This window comes from Dromiciops gliroides, chromosome 3, assembly GCF_019393635.1.
Source record: "Dromiciops gliroides isolate mDroGli1 chromosome 3, mDroGli1.pri, whole genome shotgun sequence".
Lineage (NCBI taxonomy): Eukaryota > Metazoa > Chordata > Mammalia > Microbiotheria > Microbiotheriidae > Dromiciops > Dromiciops gliroides.
Window position 1 is genome coordinate 100136618 of NC_057863.1, and position 22816 is coordinate 100159433.

Consider the following 22816-nt stretch of genomic DNA (forward strand, 5'->3'; position numbering starts at 1 on the left):
ATGAAAACGGATTTGAACCCAGGTCCTCTTGAACCCAGGGCTAGTGCTTTATCCACTGCACCACCTAGCTGCCCCCTCAATTCACTTTCACTGCCTATCTCATATGGTTGTTATAGAGATCAAATTATAAAAGGCATGTAAAGTGATTTCTATCTCAAATAATACATTTTATAGTTATTAGGGATAATGATGATGATAACAAAAACAAGAGCCCAAAAGTAAATGCTTCCAGCTAAAGTCCTCCTCTCCTGTTTCATTGTGAGTTGGGGACCTTAGATATTCCAATGCTGTTCTTGAGAAATGGAAGTTATACCAAGTCCTGTGAAACTGGGAAGCCTTTCATATATGGGCCTTGCAATGGAATCTATACATGTTTCAAGATCACCTACCACATCAAGGTGTTCCTGCCATCTATCAGCTATTGGGAAGGATATGCATATGAGGCTGTTGAAAAACCTCATGTTTTCATGTAGGGATTCATTTTCCTTTTGTTCATCTTTCTAGTTGAGCTGAAGGCTGATTCTTTTGGGTCATAACAATCATTGAAAACCAAGCACTAAGAATTAGGGGAGGTTCCAAGCTTGATCAATATCATCATGAAATTATATATATATGTATATGTATATGTATATGTATATGTATATGTATATGTATATGTATATGTATATGTATATGTATATGTATATGTATATGTATATGTATATAATACACACACATATATATAATTGGAATATACATGAGCATCATTTATTTATATAGTTTCTTTTGACAGATATATTTGATTATTAAGGATTAAAATATTTTAGACACTGTTAAGGAAGCTAGGTGGTACAGTGGATACCATGACAAACCTAGAGTCAGGAAGAATGTGTTCCAATCCACTTAACCACTGTCTGTCTCAAGGCTTTTTTTTTTTCCATTTCTAAAACAAAGATCATAATAATAACTCCCTTCCATTATTGTTGTGAGGATCAAATGAGATAACAATTGTAAAGAATTTAACTCAGTACTTGACACATTCTGAGAACTACATGTTAGCTTCAGTAATATATTAAAAAATAATAAATATGATGATTATGATTAAACATTGGCATGCATCTCATATATTGATGTATTGGGTTTTGGGGGGAATTTTGTGGTGGTTATTGTTGTTTTGATAGTCAACAAATAAGACCTCAGACAAGTTTATTCAAATGAACCCATAATGAAAGTAGCTACCTCTCCAAAGTAACTATCCCCATGTCAAAAGGAAACACATATGAAATTGCCCTTTTATGCAAGCTAGTACTGTTGCCCCCATGCAAACCTTTTGAGTCCCATATTCAAAACAGCTGTAGACACCAGTATTATCTTAAACTAAATTCAAGATCTTTCCACACTCAAATGGAATAAAAGACCAGAGTGAACTATAATGAGATCAAACTCAAGGGCAGCAGCATCTATTGCATCTGTATAATAGGCAACAGACAACACCTACCCTTAAACCTATCCCCACTTCTTGGACACCAACATCTGCTCTCATCTATTGTTCATTGGTTCTTATCAATACTTCCATAGGCCACATAGACTTCCAAGGAATGAACTCAGCAATTGTCTTGGCATTCTCTTAAGAAACATGGACATCCCCATTCTAGTACTACGTAAGTCAAAATATTACAAAGTCTTCTCAATTTTCAGAGGGAACTGGTGCATGTAATTGCATGCTTCTTTCCTCAGAGTTGCCAAAGCTTCCAGAACCTGTAATTTAATTGGCTTGATGGTTATGGTCCAGACAGCTATTTCATACTGGCATTCAGTTAATGGCATTTTTCAAGCATAGCAATGACAATGTCATATTATTGTATACATGGGTAATGGTTAGTTAGATTTACCAATACAAAAGACTACATGGGGAATCTGGATCTTCATTATTTGATTTTATAATAAGATTTCAATTTCCTGGTCTATTTTAAAAGTTTCCAAAGAAAACTTTTTCCCCCAAATCTAAGGAAGCATATTTTGACATAGACTAAAAGACTGATACTAATAATGTTCCCAATTAGCAAGTGAGAATGGTCAGATGACAATTCTAGTATTTGGCTTGTGTTTTAAGTATTAAAGACAGTTCCTTTAATTTGCATGCCTGGAAAGTTTGTACAAAGATGTTAGATACATATTTCTTCAAAAATTTCTTATAATAATAATCTAATGAATATGCAGCCATTAAATAATTCTCATTTTTTTCACCTATGTGAATTTTATTTTAAGAGTTGGATTTTAAGTCACAAAGAAGTTGATTTTGAACTATTTGGTAACTTTAATTTATTATTAAATCATTTCGGAAATGTTTTATTATCATAGATTTCATCATATTTTTGGTTGTGGTAGGAATTTTGTCTAAATTCAAAAAGATAATTAGAATTTTACCCAGATAAAATAAAATAATATAGATAGTAGTCAGTCAAAAAACATCCAATAAGTCTGTATTATTTTCAATGTGTTGTACTAGGAGTTTAGAGAAAATTATTATTCTATCTATAATCCATGTCCTCTGGGAGCTTACAATCAAATTAAGACTTTTAAATACACACACACACAATAATTATTCAGTTTTATCATTTAAAAATTTTGAGATCCAAATTTTCTCTTTACCCTAACCAAGCCTTGGAGAAGTCAAGCAATGTGATATCAATTATAGATGTGAAATAATGAAAAATATTTCCATATTATCTATTACCCAAAAAGTAAAGAAAAATAATGAAAATTTAAAAAAAATATACTTCAATTTTGACTCATGTTCATCAGTTCTCTCTTTGGAGGTGGATAGCATTTTTGATCATGAATACTTTGTAATTATCTTGGATCATTCTATTAATTAGAGTAGCAGAGTTTTCATAATTGATCGTAGTTATAAAAAAGCTGTTATTGTATATAATGATCTCCTGGTTCTGCTCATTCCCCTCTGTATTAATTCATATAGGGTTCCCCAAGTTTTCTAAAACCATCCTGCTCATCATTTCTTATAGTACAATACTATTCCATCATACTCATCTAACACAACTTCTTTATCCATTCCTCAATTGGTGGGTCTCCCCTCAGTTTCAAATTCTTTGTAACCACCAAAAAAAGAAAAGCTGCAAAAAATATGTTTGTAGATCCAGATACTTTTCCTTTTCATTTTAACTTTTTGGTATACAGTAGTGATAATGTTAAGTGAAAGGTTATGCACAGTTTTATAGCACATTGGAAATAGTTCCAAATTGTCCTCCAGAATGGTTGGACTAGTTTACCAGACAACTGTAGATCCATCATCTGTGCATTAGTGTTTCAATTTTTCTATATCCCCTCCAACACTTTTCATGTTTCTTTTTTGACAGGTTATCCAATCTGATAGGTGTGAGGTGATACCTCAAAATCATTTTAATTTGGATTTCTCTATTCAGTAGTGATTTAGAGCACTTTTGGTGTGATCGTTGATAGCTTTGATTTCTTCTTTTGAAAACTGCTTGTTCATATTCATTAAACATTTCTCAATTTGGAATTGTTCATTTATATATATATATATATATATATATATATATATATATATATATATATATATATATATATATATATACACACACACACTTAAGTGTGTGTGTGAACTTGCTTTAAAAATGTTTTCTTAGTTCCCTGTTTTCCTTTTATTTTGTGGCATTGATTGTTTCTTTAAAAATAAATAAAATGTCATGTAATTAAAATAAATCATTATGCTTCCCATAATATTCTCTATTTCTTATCTCAACATATACTATTCTCCAATTAACAAATGTGATAAGTAAAATTCTCCAAGCTCCTCTAATTTGTTTAAGATATCAGTTTTTATGTATATATTGTTGACACATTCATACCACATGTTGGTATATGGTGTTAGATGTTGGTATATGTCTACCTTCTGCCAAACAAGTGTGTTTCTTATAAACAGCATCCTCAATCCTATTTTCTTCTATTTACCTTCTCTCTCTCTCTCTCTCTCTCTCTCTCTCTCTCTCTCTCTCTCTCTCTCTTTCCCCTCCCACTTCATGTCTGCTTTCATTCTTATCATTGTTTTCCTCATTCAACCCTTCCTTTTATCAATCCCTTTCTCCTATCACCTTTTCCTCCTTATTTTTTGATATGATAAGGCTCTATACCCAATTGACTGTGTGTATGTGTATATACATATATATGTGTTTGTATATTTCCCTCTTTTTAACCAATTCTGATGAGAGCAAAACATCAATCATTCATTATGTGCCCCCCTCATTTTGCCCTCCAGGATAAAAACTTTTCCTTTGTACATCTTTCGTATGAGATAACTTTCCCCATTATACTTCTCTCCCCCTGTCAGTCCATCCATGTTTAAATGTCTTTATTTTTCTTGAGGTGATCCCCCAATAACTGACTCATACCCAAATTCTCTATCTATGTATAATTCTTCTAACTGCCCTAAAAATGAAAATATTCTTAAAACTTACATGTATCGTCTTTACATATGATACTATAAACAACTTAAGCTTATTAGCTCTTATCATTTCTTTTTTATGTTTACCTTTTTAGGCTTTTCTACAATTATGTTTGAAAGTCAAATTTTCTATTAATCTCTGGTCTTTTATCAGAAATGCATGAAACTCCTTTTCTTTAACAAGTGACAATTCCCACCCCCCATTTATCTAATTCTAATTTTTAGGGTGTTTAGTTCAGTATATCTTGTACCTCTATTTCCAAATTGTTAATTCTCTTTTCATATTTTTCTTGCACAGCTCTCATTTCTTTTCCCAATTTTCCCTAAACCACTAATCTCTTTCTTTAACTCTTTCAGAAATTTTTCATTTGGGCTTGTGACAGACTCATAATAATGTTATTTTGCTGCTTGCAGGAAGGTGCTACCATCATTATGAGACCCTCATTATCAATCTGCCGAAAGGGGACAATATTTTAATTCCGGGTGACTTTAATGCAAGAATAGACCCAGACTACTAAATATGGCAGGAAGTTATTTAGAGGAAGGGAATCTGAAACAGCAATAGCAATGATCACTTACTACTCAAGACTTGTGAAAGTAAAGCTGAGTCAACACATATGTGGTTGGCAATAATGGAGCTGAAAACGGAATAGCTTTCAGAGATTTGGTTTATATCACTGTACTTATTCACCTTTGCTACTACACTGACAACCATAAATGGTTTTAGGAAAATGATGGAGAAATAGAAAGATGCTAAATGAAAAATGAGACTTCCTCAGGGTTTACCAGCAGGATAATTCATCTGTCTCTAAGAAGAAATAAATTAACTTCATCAAAATTAAAGTCCAAGTGAAGCTTAGAAAGATGCACGATTCTTGGCTGAGTTAAGAAGGTAGATGAAATTCAGTTTTATGTTAATGGTAACCATGCATAGTTTTAATGATGCCCTGAAGATTATTTATGGGTCAAAGAACTATGGGGAATCTCAACTACTCAGTGCTGATGGAGACACATTGATTATATATAAGGACATGAATCTGGGGAGATAGTATTCTTAAAGGACTGCCATCAGTCAATCCTGAAGCCATTGTCTGTATGCCTCAGTTGAAGTCAGTCCCTCTCTAGCCAAATTTCCAAATTAAAAAAAAAGAAAGAAAAGGTTTAGAAAGCCATTATGCTCCTCTTATGTAGCAAAGTTCATGTTACTAATTATATTACAGCTGAAATTTGCAAGAGAAGGTGTCCACTGCTCATATAAAAGCTGATTGAAATTTTCTGGGTAATATAGCAGGTGGAAGTTAGCCCCATGAAATTCAAGGGTGTCTCCTTTTTCTAACTCTGTAAAAGTAAAGGAAATAGATTGTCCTGTGAAAGTGATGGGGTGGAATCTCTTTTAGTCATTGCTGGTCAGATTCTTTTTTTTTTTTTTGATAGTTCAGTATTTTATTATTTTCCAGTTACATATAAGGATAGTTTTCTTTTTCTTTTCTTTTTTTTTTTAGTGAGGCAATTGGGGTTAAGTGATTTGCCCAAGGTCACACAGCTAGTAAGTGTTAAGTGTCTGAGGCCAGATTTGAACTCAGGTACTCCTGACTCCAGGGTCGGTGCTCTATCCACTGCGCCACCTAGCTGCCCTAAAGATAATTTTCAACATTTGTTTTCATAGGATTTTTAGTTCCAAATTTTTCTCCCACCCTTCCCTCCATCCTCCCCAAGACGGAAAGCAATTCAATGTAGGTTATATATGTGCAATCACATTAAACATATTCCTGCATTAGTCATATTATGAAAGAAGAGTCAGAGAACAAGGGATGAACCTCAAAAAAAGAAGGAAAAGAACAGCCCCAAAGGAGCTGCATTCATAAACTAGTTATTTTTCTGGATGTTGAGAACATTTTCTATCATGAAGTTCTTTGCAGTTGTTATGGTCCATTTCATTGCTAAAAAGAGCCAAGTCTATCACCATTATTCATCACACAATATTGCTTACTGTGTACAATGTTCTCCTGGTTCTGCTCCTTTTAGTCAGCATCAGTTCATAGAAGTCCTTCCAGGTTTCTCTGAACTCCTCCTGTTCATCACTACTTTTCACATTGATTTTTTAAAACTTTCTGTTCTAAATTTTCTTCTTTCCTCCCTCCTCATCCCTCTCTATGAAATCCAGCAATTCAATATAAGTCATCCACGTGAAGTTATGCAAAACATCCTCCCATTAGTCAGGTTGTGAAAGAAAATAGACAAAAGACCTTTAGAAATAGGAGCTAACCAATGAAATTATACTTTAATCTGTATTTAGATACCATCAGTTCTTTGTTGATAGTTTGCATTTTTCATACATCCTTCTGATATCATCCTGCTCATCAATTCTTTCACAGTTACTATTGCTAGCTGTATTACCCTCCATCTTATTACCTTGCCTTGACATTTACTCTATTTTCTATCTTCCTTCTCCCTATCCCTCTTGGGAAGTGTTTTGCTTTTTACTGCCCCCTCCCCCTGCCCGTCCTTCCTTCCTTCACCTCTTCCTGCCCCATCTCCTTCCCCTCCCACTTTCCCTAAGGGTACAATATATTACTTTGCCCACTTGAGTCTGTATGTTATTCTCTCTTGGAGCCAATTCTGATGAGAGTAAGGTGACTCAGTAACCTGCTCCTTCCCCATCTTCCCCTCCACTCCATAAGATTTTTCTTGTTTCTTTTATGTAAGCTACTTTTCCCCAGTCCACCTCTCTCTTTCCCTTTCTTCCAGTGCATTCCCCTTACCCCTTAACTTTAAAGTTGTCATCATGGGTCAGCTAGGTGACACAGTGGACAAAGCACCAGCCCTAGACCCAGGAGACCCCCCAGCCCAAATTCAACCCCAGACATAAGACACCCCACCCTTCCTGCCCCACAAAAACAGGGATAAACAAAAAATAAATCTTTATGCGTGTCATCACTTCATATTCAATTCATACCTGTGCCCTCTAATTAAGTATATTCCTTTCAGCTGCCCTAATACTGAGAAAAATCTTACAAATTAGAAGTATTATCTTCCCATGTAGGAATGTAAACAGTTTAATCTTTTAATATCCCTCATGATTTCATTTTCCTGTTTACCTTTTAATGCTTTTCTATGGTCTTGTATTTGAAAGTAAAATTTTCTATTCAGTTCAGGTCTTTTCATCACAAATGCCAGAAGGACCTCTTTCTCATTGAAATCCCATTTTTTCCTCTGAATGATTATAATCAGCTTTGCTGGGTACTTGATTTTTGGCTGTAGTCCCTATTCCTTTGCCCACCAGAATATCATATTTGTAAGGGGCTAAAAATTCTATCTAGTCTGTCTGAAATATCTAATGAGTGGTCACCAATAAATTATAAGCTTTAGCAAGAGTTAGACTTTTAAACATTTATTACAGAGAATAAGTATTTGGTGAAAAGGGAGAAAAAAGGCCTAGATTCATCTATCTATCAAAGGGAGAGCACATTTTAGCTCCATTCTCCATGAGAATCCTCACAAAAGGGCGTGAACCACCCTTCCCTTAATCCCACAAACCTCCTGTGAAAACTGGAAATGTCCTTTCCCCCCACACACAGCTCCAAGCCAATTGACTGATAGCTTTGATCTATAGTACCCACGAGCAAACGTCATTTCCTGACACCAAGGACCTGGCCACATGGCTTGCCTTGAGATGCCTTCTCCTCATGGCAGAGCTTTCCTACAGGAGCTCTCTACCATGTGGAGCCATTCCAATTGTTACATATTCCATGCCCTATAGTCCTTTAATGTAGATGCTGCTAGATCTTGTGTTATCCTTACTGTAGCTCCCTAAAAGGGAAAGTCAAGCCAAGAGCACATGCACAGAGAGCTCATAGCCTTTTCTGAGAGTTTTATCCTCTTGATAGAGGCAGTTCATTATACACTGATCAAAGCTAATTGATTAGCATCATTCAATTCCAGTGGTTGACATGACTTGAGGGTGGTCTACATTAAAATGAACTCTACAAATGATATCAGGGAGAAGAATGTAAAAGACCCTTTCTCAAGTGGCTTAAGATAAAGTCCATTATCTAGGTATGGTCTGAACTTATCAGTCCTTCACTAAGCTAGGAAAAAGAGTCACTCTTCACTTCTTTTGTTCTGGTGGGTTTGTCCCAGCTCAAGTGATCAAGGAGAACAGGACTTTCTGGATTGTGGAGAGAAATCACTGAGAAGCTGATCTCTGGGTCCCTCAAGAAATCCATTACTAACAATTATTTTCTCACATCTAGAATGAAGGAAAACAACCACCACCAAGGAAGTTCCCATTCTCCCTTGTAACTACAAGAACCATCATTCCTTAGGGCCCTGGAATTGAGATCAGAGTCTCTGCTCCCTTGTGTGCAAACACAAGTATGCTTCTTCACAGAAGAACTGTGACCAAGTCCCTTGCTTCCCTGTATCTGCAAGTGTAAGCATGTTTTATGTCCCTACAACTGCAACCAGAGTCCCTACTGCCTGGTGATAGAACAAAGGAATTCGTCTCCTCCTTAGAAATATGACTCAGAACTATGCATAAGCAATGAAGTGGCCAGACAGTGCCAGATTCCACACAAAGTGCTAACAAAAGGTTGCCTATAATCTTTTTCTGTAATTATCAGTTTCCCTTAAGGTCTCTAGGCTCAGAGTTCCAGAAGCTACTGTTATTGCTATCTCTGTTGCCTCTAAAGCATACCACTGGTACTTTACCCTTATGTGTTCTGGGCCAACCTCCACCCCAGTGACACAGACCTGTCTTGCCCACATCCTAAGTTGTCTTGGACTGGAAAAATGGCTCACCCAAACCTTTTGTTGGCTATGTCACTTTAGAATGCAAGTTGATGCATCATTTTAAAGTTGTTTAAAAAATTGTGAGTTAAATTGTGTGGTAAAAAAAAATATGAAAGTCTTTTAACAGTCAGTTAGGATAACTGAAGGACCACCCTTTCTGGGAGGAGACCAATGGCATGAGCTATGGCACACCAGTCCACCTGTTGCGCACGTCAGACTGCCTGCTACGCACTCGACTTCCGGGGTGCGAGCTTAAAAGGCAAGGAGAGAATGGAAGTGGGAGCTTTTTCCTGCTCTGCTGGTCTCCTGACTGCGCTACACAGACTGATGCTGATGGAAGTTCGACTCGGCCCGGCTCGAGGTTAGCAGCAGCACTCGCTTGACACGGTCTCTCTCCCCCCAAAGGTGGCCTTGGGCTTTTGGTGAGTTTTATATGGAATATAGACTAAGCTTGGACTTAAGACGATTTGTATTGTATTTCTACTTTCCTATCCCTCTAATCAACATCACCTTGTGAGTACCATACAATAAAAGCTCTAACTAGAAAACCAGAAGCTTCTTCCATTTACTAGTGTGGGAGATAAATTAAGGGAAAGGTTAAAGAGGGGAGATTTATGATCTAATATCCAATTTTAAATCTCACAACTGGTTTGCTGCCTCTACTCAGATATCTTGTCTTCACCTCACCCCCCCCCCCGAAAAAAGTCTTAAGTCAAATTTTGATTTGCCCTGTGATTTACAGAGCTAATATTTCCCATCATTCACCTCCTGAAGTACTGTATAAATCTTTTTTTGTATATGAAATAGAAGTGTAAAAGCCTATTTGAAAATAAGTTTCATTCATTTTAGCTTTTTTTTTAAAGTTTTCTTTAAATGTTGAAGTCTACAAGGTAATGGTTAAATTATTCCAAAGCTTGGTTGATCATATGGTTGATCATAGAAACAAATCACCAGGTTTCTACAGGTCTAGGGTTCAGATAAATTTAATGATTTAGATATGTGTCTTTCCACATTGCATATTATTTTAATTAATAACTTCCTACTTTTTTGTTCCCATATAATCTAGCAATAGTTTGGAACAATGATCATGAATTTTTCACTTTTCTTAAGTCCAATAGATGTGTTATGTTCTTATCTGGTACTATCGACATATGTTAACTAATTACTTGACAACTATAAAGAGAATTAAAATAATAAATCACATTATATAAACATGAATCTGTCATAAATAGTTCATCTGAAATATCTAATAATTTTCTGCATTTAATAATATGCTATATTATTCAGTATGCAAAATAATATGAGTTCACTTATAAGAGTTATGGGACAGCTAAATGGAAGAGAAGACAGAGTTTTGGGCCTAAGGAAGAGGAACATAAGTTAAGTCTGGTCATACAAATTACTACCTGTATGACACTGTGCAAGTCATTTAACTTCAATTTGCATTTATTTCCTCATTTGTAAAATGGGATAGTAATAGCACCTATCCCTCAGAGTGGTCATCAGAATTAACTTTCCTAAAATTTTATTCATTTATCTAATGTCTTGTTTATTTCATGTTTGATTTAATTTTTTAATCGTTCCTTTAAGAATTTGGATATTATGCCATTTGGTGTATATATGCTCAGTATTTTTATTAATTCATTGTCTATGGTACCTTTCAATAAAATGTAATTTAGCTGATTATGTTTTAAAATAGGTCATTTTTGCTTTTTATGAGATCATGATTACCACTTCCACCTTTATATTTTAGGTAAAACAAAACATATTCTTTTCTGGTTCCTCATTTTAACAATGTTTTTGTCTTTATTTTTCAAGTGTATGTGTTTTAACAACATATTGTTGGATTCTAGTTCCTAAACTAGTTGGCTATAATCTTTCATTTCATGGCTGAATTCATCCCATTCACATTCATGGTTATGATTGCTAACTGTGATTTTTCCCTCCATCCTCTTCTCTTCCATATATCCAAGATTTCTCTTTTGTTTACCTCTTAAAAAATGTTTCTCTTGAGTCTTTGGATTAAATGTGATTTTTTTTCTATTTAGCTCTTGTCTTTTCTTGAGGAATATTTGAAAGTTTTCTGTTTCATTAAATATCCAGTTTTTCTCTGGACCTTGGCTACATTATTCCTGGAAGTTTTCAATCAAGTATTTCTTCCAGGATGTAATTGGTGGATTTTTTCAATTGCTATTTAGACCTCTGGTTTTAAGGTAGTTGGACATTTTGTCTTTATAATGTCTTAAAATATGATATCTATGTTCTTTTTTGACCATGCCTTTTTCAGGTAGTCCAATAATTCTAAAGGTCCCCTCCCCCAATCTATTTTCCAGCTTGGTTGTTTTTCTTATGAGATAAGTAATATTTTCTTTTATTTTTTTCAGTTTTTTATGTTATTTTTTCTTGAGGTTGCATACTTCCACTTAGATTCCAATTGACCAGTTCTAATTTTTAAGGAGTTATTTTTTTCAGTGAGGTTTTCTCAACATTTTGCCAATTGTGATTGTTATGGGGTTATTTTCTTTAGTATGTTTTTTTGCTGCTTTTCTGATAATGTTAATTATTTTTCAACAATTTCCTAGCATAGTTCTAATTTCTTTTCACTTTTTGGAGGATATTTTATTTTATTGTAATTTTTTTGTTTTTGTGTTTTTGGTTCTTTTTGCAGGGTAATGGGGGTTAAGTGACTTGCCCAGAGTCATACAACTAGAAAGTGTCAAGTGTCTGAGGCAGGATTTGAATTCAGGTACTCCTGAGTCTAGGGTTGTTGCTTTATCCACTGTGCCACCTAGCCACCCCTATTATAAATTTTAATATATTTTATTTTTCTCATTTACATGTTTAAAGAATTTTTAATATTTGTTCATCTAAAATTTTGAGTTCCAAATAATATCCCTCCCTCTCTTCCCTTTCCCTTCTCCTGAGATAGTAAGCATCAGATATATGCTATACATATGCAATTATGTAAAACATTTCCATATCAGTCATTTTGCACAAGAAGATTAAAATAAAAGAAAAAGAATGATAGAAGTGAAAAAAATAGCTTGTTTCAGTCTGTATTAGAACAATATGAATTCTTTCTCTTGAGGGAGATAGTATACTTCATCATTAGTCTGATAGAATTGTCTTGGATCATTGTATTGCTGAGACTAGCTAAGTCATTCACATTACTTCATCAAACATTATTGCTGTTACTGTGTACAATGTTCTGGTTTATTCACTTCATTTTGTATCAGTTCATGTAAGTTTTTTGCAGGTTTTTCTGAAATCATCCTGCTTGTCATTTCTTATAGACTAGTAATATTCCATCGAAATAATTTATTAGAGCTTGTTTAGCCGTTTTCTAATTGATTGAAATCCCCTCAAATGCCTTCTATGGTTCTATATTACCTTTGGGAAAAATGCCAACTTCCCTGTCTCACAGATAAGGTTGTATGTGTTGTGTGTGTGTGTGTGTGTGTGTGTGTGTGTGTGTGTGAGTGAGTATAATCTCCAGCTTTACTTGACTTTAATTTTCTATGCATATTCTTCTTTCAGTGAAACTTTATTTATTAACACTTTTCCTAAACTAGAAGACAATTGTCTTCTACTTCATGCATTTGCAAAAGCTGTCTTCAAATTTTGGAATGAATTCTCTCCATAAGTCTACCTTTGTAGTGTTCTAGTTTCTGTAAACCCTCAGCTTAAGTGCTATTTATGAACAAGCAAAGCCTTTCTTAATCCTCTCTCTGCTCTCCCACACCCAGGGAAGATACACATTAGTGGTTTAGTGTACTCTTAATTTTTAAATCATATATTTTCTTATATGTTAACTTATGAATTCTTTCCGGTAGCATATAAGCTCATTGAGCAATGGTACTATTTGTTTTTTTATCTTCATTATTTTATACATAGTATATTCTTAATAAACATATTTTACTTCAATTCAATTAATGTATCAAGGACTTATTTACTAATTTGCTCCATTCAAATTGATGATAAGGAAATTCACACTTTCCCAAACTCCTCCAAATTGTGTACCTTTTTAAAATGAGATTTTCTTGTCATTTGGGATAGTATTCAGAATATTGTCTTCTAATACATAAATTTGTTATCATAAAATCTTTCTAAAACAAGAATATAAGGTAGGAACAATGATAGAACTTCACTGCTGTGTGTCATTTTCAAGTGTTACTTTTATGGAGGGAGTCTTCTAATCTCCATCTCTAATCTTATCTATAGATCATTTGAGGGTAAGGAAAGCTAATATGATTCTTTGGAAAAATAAATTCAACGTGGGTTTTGAATGATGACAAGTAGACATTTGAGTGGTTGTGAAGTTGAGAGGTTATTTTTAGCAGAATTAATAACATAGAAGGGTAAAAAGTTAAGAGGTCATGAAGGGAATTTGGATGTAGTAATGTAGGGAAGATTGGTTCATATAAGGGAAGAAATAATAGACTATTTTAGAGAGATTTCCAAATATAAGGAATTCATTTTCCCAAATTAATGAGCAAAAGTACATGGGTTAATAGTATCAGAAAGTGAGATTTTTAAGAACCTTTAGAGCTCATCTAATGCAATCTGCTCAGTTTACAGATAAGGAAACTGAGGTTCAGAGAAGTTGCATATTACTCAAATTCACAAAAACAGTATGTAGCTGAGGCAGAATTATAATTCAAATGTCATTCCCATATGAAGTAGGGGAAGGTTTAATTTAGATCTGAGAATAAACCAGAAATAAAGACAATCTCTGAATTACTGGGGTGAAAAGGCCTATAGTTATGTATTGATAAAAACAAAATATTAGCATTTAATTACTTTCCTTTTATACTCAGTGGCTAGTTTACCTTTAATCCTTTCCTGATTGGGCCTCAAAGGTATTTATTAATTTACCTTCTCAAAATTTTCCAGTTGTGTATTTACATTAGAAAAGTCCATCTAATTTTCATTGTAAACTTAATCCCCACACTTTGGATCCTCACACTAAAATATAAAAGGTTCTAGTAAAGGAGATAATGTGAATTATTTGTGTGGGTGTTTGTATTCAAATTTATTATGAGGAAACACATTTAGATCAGGATGTTCATGCTTCAAAATCGTTAAATTAATTATGGCAATCCCACATTAACTTTGAAATTGATTATTGGTGAGATCAAGTTGCTCATGAAAATATAAAAACATTCCTTTAATCAAAAGCCCATGTGAGCTCTGACTCTCTATTTCTGTCTGAAACAAATAGGAACATGGGAAGCTTTTATTCCACAATCTTTAAAAAATCAGTTATATTTTTGATTCCTATATATAAATAAGCAAATGTGTACTCATGAAATGTGAATCAGTGTAATATATTGGAAAGATCATTGGACTGAATGAGAGACAAGGGATCTAGATTCTCACTCTACTTTTGCCTCCTGTTAATCCAGAGAGGCAGCAGGTTATTCTTCAACGAGTGTTTAACATGAAGATCTGGAATTTATGTTCAAATCCTAGCTCTGCCAATTTTTACCTATGTGACCTTGTAATTTTACTACTCACTTTTATCATCTTAAAATGAGAAGGTTGGACTAGATGGCTTCTAAAATCCTATATGTCTGTAAATTTTAAGTGTACGATCATATGACCATGGGCTAGTCATTAAATTCTCTAAGGCTCAGGTGTTTTCTTTGTTTGTTTTTTCATTTGCATATATTGCTGGTCTGGCACAAGCACAGACTACATGAGCTTGCTCAGCTAATATGTCTCCTCTTGGAGAACCCGGATAACTTGCTTCCACAAGAACTGTGATAACTTATAAAAGAAGTACCTTAGAGGGCTCTTTTTTGGTAAAATTGTATGGGTGATGTCTTTTGATTTGTGCATAAATTACCTTTAAGTGAGACAGAGTTGCATGAAATTGTCAGCCTCATTCTCTCTTCCAGAGTCATCACAGTCCAGTAACAAAGTAGGACAAAGTCAAGAGGACTAGTGATGGCTCAGGATGAAGTAGATGATCTTGACATTTTCAATTCTATCCAAGCTAAGTGCTCTAAGTGCTGAACAGTACTTTCTTCAGCTGCCTTAATAGCCATTGATACAAATTTTTCTTATTAGCCCATTCCACCCGGGTAAATCTTCACATGCTTGAGGTAGACACCTCCCTAATTCACTGAGGAGTTTGAGATCCCTCAGTTCCCCTCAAGCTGGTTTAGACTGTCTGCCAAAATCATTTACCGGGGTGTGGCCCTTGTGCATGTTACAGCTTCTTGGAGCCCCTAGTGAGGGTTAGGTGGATCAGGTAGACACCAAAGGTGGAAAGCAGCCCTGAAAAGGGCCCAGTCCTGAAAAGTTCTCACACCAGAGGTACTAGTATTACATGAAGAACCCCTAACCCCGCTTAGAGAGACCATGGAGCTTATAAAGCATTTATGTGAGTGGCTCCGGTTGTTTAACCATAAGGTAAAGAGGGAGACTCTTAGATTGACTTTGGAAATATTCAAAAAAATCTATCAGCCTCAGTTATTAGATATTTACTTTACTCTTTCTCTCATGGTGTGCAGTGAGAGATCAGAATGTAAGGCATATGGTCTTGGAGCTTTTTTTTTTCTCATTCTAATGTCAGATAGTCCCTTTCTAGTTGAAAATGATTAGATTATCATAAGCAAGCATATTTGAAAGACTGTCATGAGAGTTCTTTATCATCCTGGTGTCCCACACCCTGGGTTTCAGGAAAAGTGTTGCACCAGCTCAGAAACAATGTTTCCCGCCTCCCAAAGTAAATAATGATTTTTAGGACCTAGATCCATAGTGGTTGGAACAAGGACATATCTAATAGAGATACTGTGAACTTGTTGTGAACACTATTATATAAGAACTGAGCTAAATTTTAAGCTTCTTCCCCTAGAGACCAAGGTGGTGTAGAGAATATGCCCCAGAGACATTGTGGGAAAACTGTGTATTTTAATGCATGCATGTTATTCTTTGAAACACATCCCTTAGTATAAGTAAATCAGTGTTAAGTGGCTAAATGGAATGAGGAGCTAATCACAGACCTTCTTTTGGTATACACAGAGCTTGGCACAGTGATGGGCACTGGGTAGGCACTTATTAAATGTTTATTGTCTAACTGAGGCATTTATTATTTTGTGACCTTGAACAGGTAATTTATCCTCTGCTTGTCTCAATTTTTTCAGTTATGAAAATGGAGAAACTGATAGACCTACATCCCAAGGTTGTTGTGAGGACCATATGAGAATATTGCAAAATGCTTAGCACAGTGCCTGCAATTTTGTTTATAGTAGGTGCTAAATAAATGCTATTCTACTTATTTATTATTATTATTTTTACTAACAATGAGAATAGAGATAGGGGAATCACAGCTTGTTGGGGTTGAAATCAAAAGTAGGTAAGAAAAGATTCCACAACCTCACAGTGTAGCAGGCATGCCTTGACCTGAGAGAGTGGACCCAAACCATACTCATTAAATATAAAATTCACCTCTTTACCTCACCTCATTTATAGGGTTATGGTGAGGATCAATTGAAACTATGTATAAATACTTTGGCAATTATAAGCACCATACAATTGTAAATATTAAATGAATTTAGATAATTATTGCTTTCAAATTCCATCCTTTCTAATTTAGCTTGTGTGTTGTTATCAAATTGTTTTTCCTTAAGTTGTGTTTTTATCCTGCCACTCTTCTACTCAAAACCTTTCAGTAAATTCTCCTTTCTACTTAAACAATCCAAACTCCTTTCATTGACATTAACAATTCTAAGCAATCAGATTCCAAATGTATTATTATTATTTTTATTGTTGTTGTTGTTGTTGTTGTTTTAACCTGATTGTCTTCATGTGACTCATGCTTTCCCTCCTACTGATAGTTCTTCATAACTTCTTCATCTTTTGGCATCTCTGCCTTTCAAATAACATATAACCTAAAAGGCTGAGCTCAAATGCTGCATCAATATTAAAATTTAACATTTATTGCCTATTATGTTTGCATGAGATAATGTATGTAAAATGCTTTAAAGCCTTAAAGTTCTATATAAATACAAGTGGTTCTTATTATTACTAGTTATAAAGCACTAGTAATAATAAGAACCACTTGTATTTTATACAACAACAACAACAACAACAATAATAATATTAATATATGTTTTATCCATCAGAATTTGTTTGGGGGATAGTGAGAGTGATCATGACTTGCCTGGCATATGAAGTTTCTCCTTCAAGATGTCTTGGTGCTTTGGCTAAATTAACTTGCCTATCCTACGTGTGGGAATTGGTTGGAAATGGGGAAATGACTGCTCTTTCTCCACAGATGTTGCGATGGTATCTTACTTTTTTCTTTCTATCCTTCACAGCTAGTCCCATAATTCAGTGCCTCATTCCTAGGTAAGCCTTTAATAAATATGTTGTTTGATGAATGAAATGAACAACACTTTCAAGAATATAGAACAGTTGGATAGAGCACTGGCCCTGGAGTCAGGAATACCTGAGTTCAAATCCGGCCTCAGACACTTAACACTTACTAGCTGTGTGACCCTGGGCAAGTCACTTAACCCCAATTGCCTCACTAAAAAAAAAAAAAAAAGAATATAGAACAGGTATGTAAGAAACGATGAGCAGGCAGATTTCAGAGAAACCTGGAAGGACTTGCATGAACTGATGATGAATGAGATGAACAGAACCAGGAGAACATTGTACACAGTATCAACAACATTATGTCTTGATCAATTGTGATAGACTTGATTCTTCTCAGCAATGTAATGGTCCAAGATAGTTTCAAAGGACTCATGATTGAAAATGCTATCCAAATCCAGAAAAAAAAAGAACTATGGAATCTAGATGCAGATTGAACCATGCTATTTCTATTGTTTTTGTTGTGGTTGTTGTTTTTCTTTTTTTGAGGTTTTTCCTTTTTGCTCTGATTATTCTTTCACAGCATGACTAATGCAGAAATATGTTTAATGTGATTGTACAGATATAACCTATATAAGATTACTTGCTGTCTTTGGGAGGGGGGAGGAAGGGGAGGGAGGGAAAATTTTGAAACTATAAATCTTATAAAAACAAATGTTGAAAGCTATCTCTACATGTAACTGGAAAATAATAAAATATTTATATAAAAAAGAATATAGCACAGGTAGAAGAGAAGGAAAATATAGCAACTATTTAGAAAACAGTAGTGGGCAACCAAAGGTTTTAGTTGTTTAGCCAAGAATAATTTTATTTATTAATAGAGATTTTCCTTGGGTATTACTAACAATGTCAGTGATAATAATTTAGGCATTTTTTGAATAGTAGAGTGAGTTCTAAAGTGACAATAGTAGGAAGGTATGTCAACTCATGTAGACTCTTCTTGGAAGAGAAAGAACAATTTCAAACCAGTCAAGAGGAGACCTGAGCAACTAGAATCTCAATGGCTCAGAGTTGGAAGTAATATCTGAGACCATCTAATCTTTCACATCCTTGGCTAACAATGCTGTCTACAATATCTTCCACAAAGGATCATCTAATCAACACTTGAAGACTGTTTAATCTTTCAGCGAGGGGAAGTCACTACTCAGGCAGTTCATTCTTCTTTTTGACAGCTATAATTATTATGACTTTTTCACCCCCTTATATTTAGCTGAAATCTGCCTCTCTAGATCTCACAGATATTATTCCTAGGTTTTATACCTAAAGGAAGGAAGGATACATTTAATTCGTTCCACATGATAGTGGTTCTGAGGTTTAAAGATATATCACCCTTAAATCTTCTCTTTTCCAGACTTCACATTCCCACTCCTGTCAGGGAGCCTCCCTCCCATCACCTTCTCTCTAGTCTAGTCATCACATTAGAGTCCATTTTAAAAAATATATTATCAGTTTATTGACAGGTACAGTACCACCCATAATGTCACATTCAGAATTGAGACCAATACTCCAGATATAGCCTGACCAGTGATACCATAGTGGCAATATCACCCACTTGTTGTTTAGACATTATGACTTTCTTAATCCACCTTAAAAATTAAATGAACTCTTTAGGCTTTGTTTAACATGGACTCTGAAATGACTATTCTATATATCAGAATTCTTCTTCACAGGGAGCAGTAAAATGGAATTACATTAAAAAACACAGTCAATTAGAAGGATTTCTGAGGCTCAGAGCTACTTGATATACCAGTGATTCTTTGTGAATGAACTCTAGCTGAATTTGGACATGCCTATAGTTGCCAGAAACCAGTGAACCAACCACAGTTGGCTCAAGGGCAACCTGGAGCAGAAGCAGCAGACTTTCTAAACATCCTGCTGCCTTCCTTACTGTGTCTACATATTTTTTTTTCCCCTTAAGCCCTACTAACTACTCAAAAGGTACGCACTCTTTTCCTACTTCCCTTTGAGCAACCGAGAACTCTTCTCCCTCCCTCCCTCCTTCTCTCCATCTCTCTCTCCTCTGTCTCTCTGTCTCTCTCTGTCTCTCTCTTCAGTCAAAAGCCATCTTGATATTATTAAGTCATCATTACATTATTTCATCTTGCCCAGGTGTTCATCATTTCTTTGTTTGTAGTCATTTTCTAAAAATTCAGGAGCAGCTAGGTGGTGCAGTGGATAGAGCACCGGCCCTGGAGTCAGGAGTACCTGAGTTCAAATGCGGCCTCAGACACTTAACACTTACTAGCTGTGTAATGCTGGGCAAGTCACTTAACCCCAATTGCTTCACTAAAAAAAAAAAAAATCAGATCTCATGCTTAGTCACCATTGAATAAATTCTATACTTCCACAATACATTTTTCTCTTTTACTTTTTTAAATGAAGTAATACAAAATATATTTTTACATCATGTCTGATTATGTGACTTCATTTCAGGTTTTACTAGACAGATTTGCCTATTCCTTCTTTGGTTCATTTTACAGATAAGGAACTGAGACAAACAGGGTTAAGTGACTTGTCCAGGTTCACACAGCTAGTAAATATCTGAGGCCAATTTTGAACTCAGGAAGAAGGGTCTTCCTGACTCCAAGTCCAGTGCTTTTCTCCTGTGCCTCCTAGCTGCCATGTGGTAACAAGACCATGTTAGCCACGAGGCAAACAAACAAAAAGAAGGCAAGGAAAATAAAGATTTTGTTTTGTTTTATTTTAATGTTTCAACCTATACTCAGAATTCATTAATTATCTCTCTGTACACAGATAGATTTTTTATCATGAGTCTTTTGGAATTCTTATCAATCACTGTATTGATAAAAGCATAAAATATGCTGTTACTACACACAGTGTTCTACTTATGCTCACTTCACTTTGCATAAGTGCTTACAAGTTTTCTCATTATTTCCTGAAACATCCCCTTGTCCTTTCTTACAGAACAATATTATTCAGTCACACTCATATACTATAATTTGTTCAACAATTCCTAAATTGATAGGTCTTCCCTCAGTTTTGTCGGGGAAATTTTTAAGTGCGACGGAAGAACAAAAACAACAAAGTTTCCAGGCCCGAAGCCAATAGGTTTATTGAGAGGGTTTTAGCCTCCCAATAAAGCCGGTCATCCAGGCAGTGGGCCTGAAAGACCAATACTCCAGATATACCCTTCCAAAGTTATACTTGTACAGTATTTTATCATTAGTTGTGCTTCTAAAATTAAATCATATTCTTAGGAAATATGAGGAACTACCTAAATGACTATAAATGACAGCATTATCATAACAATAGGATGGGTCATTGTCAGGCCACTGGTCAGTAGGGTGAACTCTTTATAGAAAAGAATGTCACTCATGATTATTAAAATATAGCATTGCTGACTACTAGATCTTGTGATATTACCTAATGCTTGACATTGGAAAATTAGGAAATATGAGAAAAGACTTAACCTTTTGACCTTATGTAATCTAAATATAATAAATGACAATTTTTAGTTAATATATTGATTATTATCTTAATCCAATCACTTATAACTATGGTAAATCTCTTATAACTAAGGGATGGGGAAAATCTCACTCACAGTTTGTAATTCTTTTCCACTATCAACACACACACACACACACACACACACACACACTCTTAAAAATATTTTTGTACTTATTAGTCCTTTTCTTTTTTTTTCTTTGATCTCTTTGGGATGTACACAATGTAGTGGTATTGCTGGATAAAAGGATCTATATAGTTTTGTAGTTCTTTAGTCATCATTCCAAAATATTCTCCAGAATATTTGGACAGTTTCATAGCTCCACCAACAGTGAATTAGTGTCCCAATATTTTCACATTCCTTGCAGCATTTGTCATTTTCCTTTTCTCTCCTGTTAATCAATCTGTTGGCTGTTAGGTGGTAATTCAGAGTTGTTTTAATTTGTATTTCTCTGATAATTGGTGATTTAGAGAATTTTATATAATTATTGATAGCTTTTATTTCTTCTTCTGAAGACTATCTATTCATATTCTTTAGCTCTTAATTGAAGACTTGCTCTTATTTTTTAAAAATGTCTAAGTTTCCTCGGTGTTTATATAGTATTCTCTTCTTGATCTGGCAGTTCTTGAAATTGTCTATAATATTCCTGGGAGATTTAATTTTGGAATCTCTTTCATTAGGTGATTGATGGGTTCTTTTAATTTCTATTTCCTCCCCTTCTGGGGATTTTTACTTTATAATTTTTTTGAAATATTAACTCTAGGCTTTTTAAAATCATGATTTTCAGATAGTCTAATAATTCTTAAATTATTTCTTATCTATTTGTTTTACAGGTTAGTTGTTTTCCTATAAAATGTTTCACAATTTCTTCCATTTTTGTTCAATTTTAACTTTATTTTATTGTTTCTTGATGTGTCACATGGACATTAGCTTCCATTTGATCAATTCTACTTTAAAGTATTATTTTCTTCAATAAGGAAGGTTTCTTACCTTTTACATTATTTGGCAAATCTAATTTTTGAATACATATTTCTTTGTTTCAGTCTTAGTAGTATATAATTTTCCCAGTTACTTGTAAAGATAGTTTTCAACATTTGTTTTTATACAATTTTGAGTTACAATTTTTTCTCTTTCCCTCCATTTTCTCCTACCTCCCCAAGAAATATCTTCTTTAGTGAGGTTTTGAACCTCTTTTACCAAGTTGTTAATTCTCTTTTCATAGTTTTCTTGCATTGTTCTAGTTTTTCCCCAATTTTCCCTATATAAATCTCATTTGATTTTTAACTTCAAATTTATCTCTCTTTTAATCTCTTTCTTGAACTCTTCTAGGGATTCTTGTTGGGCTTATGTACAATCTATGCTTTGTTTGTTTGTTTGAGGCTTCACTTCTAGGTATTTTCAAGTGATTGTTTTCTGTTTATGTCTTGAGCTTCTCTATCACCACAGGATATTTTTCTAGTGAAATTTTTATTTTATTTTTTTTGTTGTCAATTTTTTTTTCTAGCCTATTTCTTGACTTTTGACTTTTTGTATTAGTGTTGTGCTTTGCTTATTTAGAGGGAATTGTTTAAGGCAACTTTCCTACATTTTATGCTTTTATGTCCTGCCATTTTCATAGCTAGTTCTTGGGACCTGCATGTTTCTGGTGTGTCTAAGCTGGTGTGACTGGGGGTAAGTGTGGTTACTGTTCTCTGAGAGTAATCTCTGTTCCT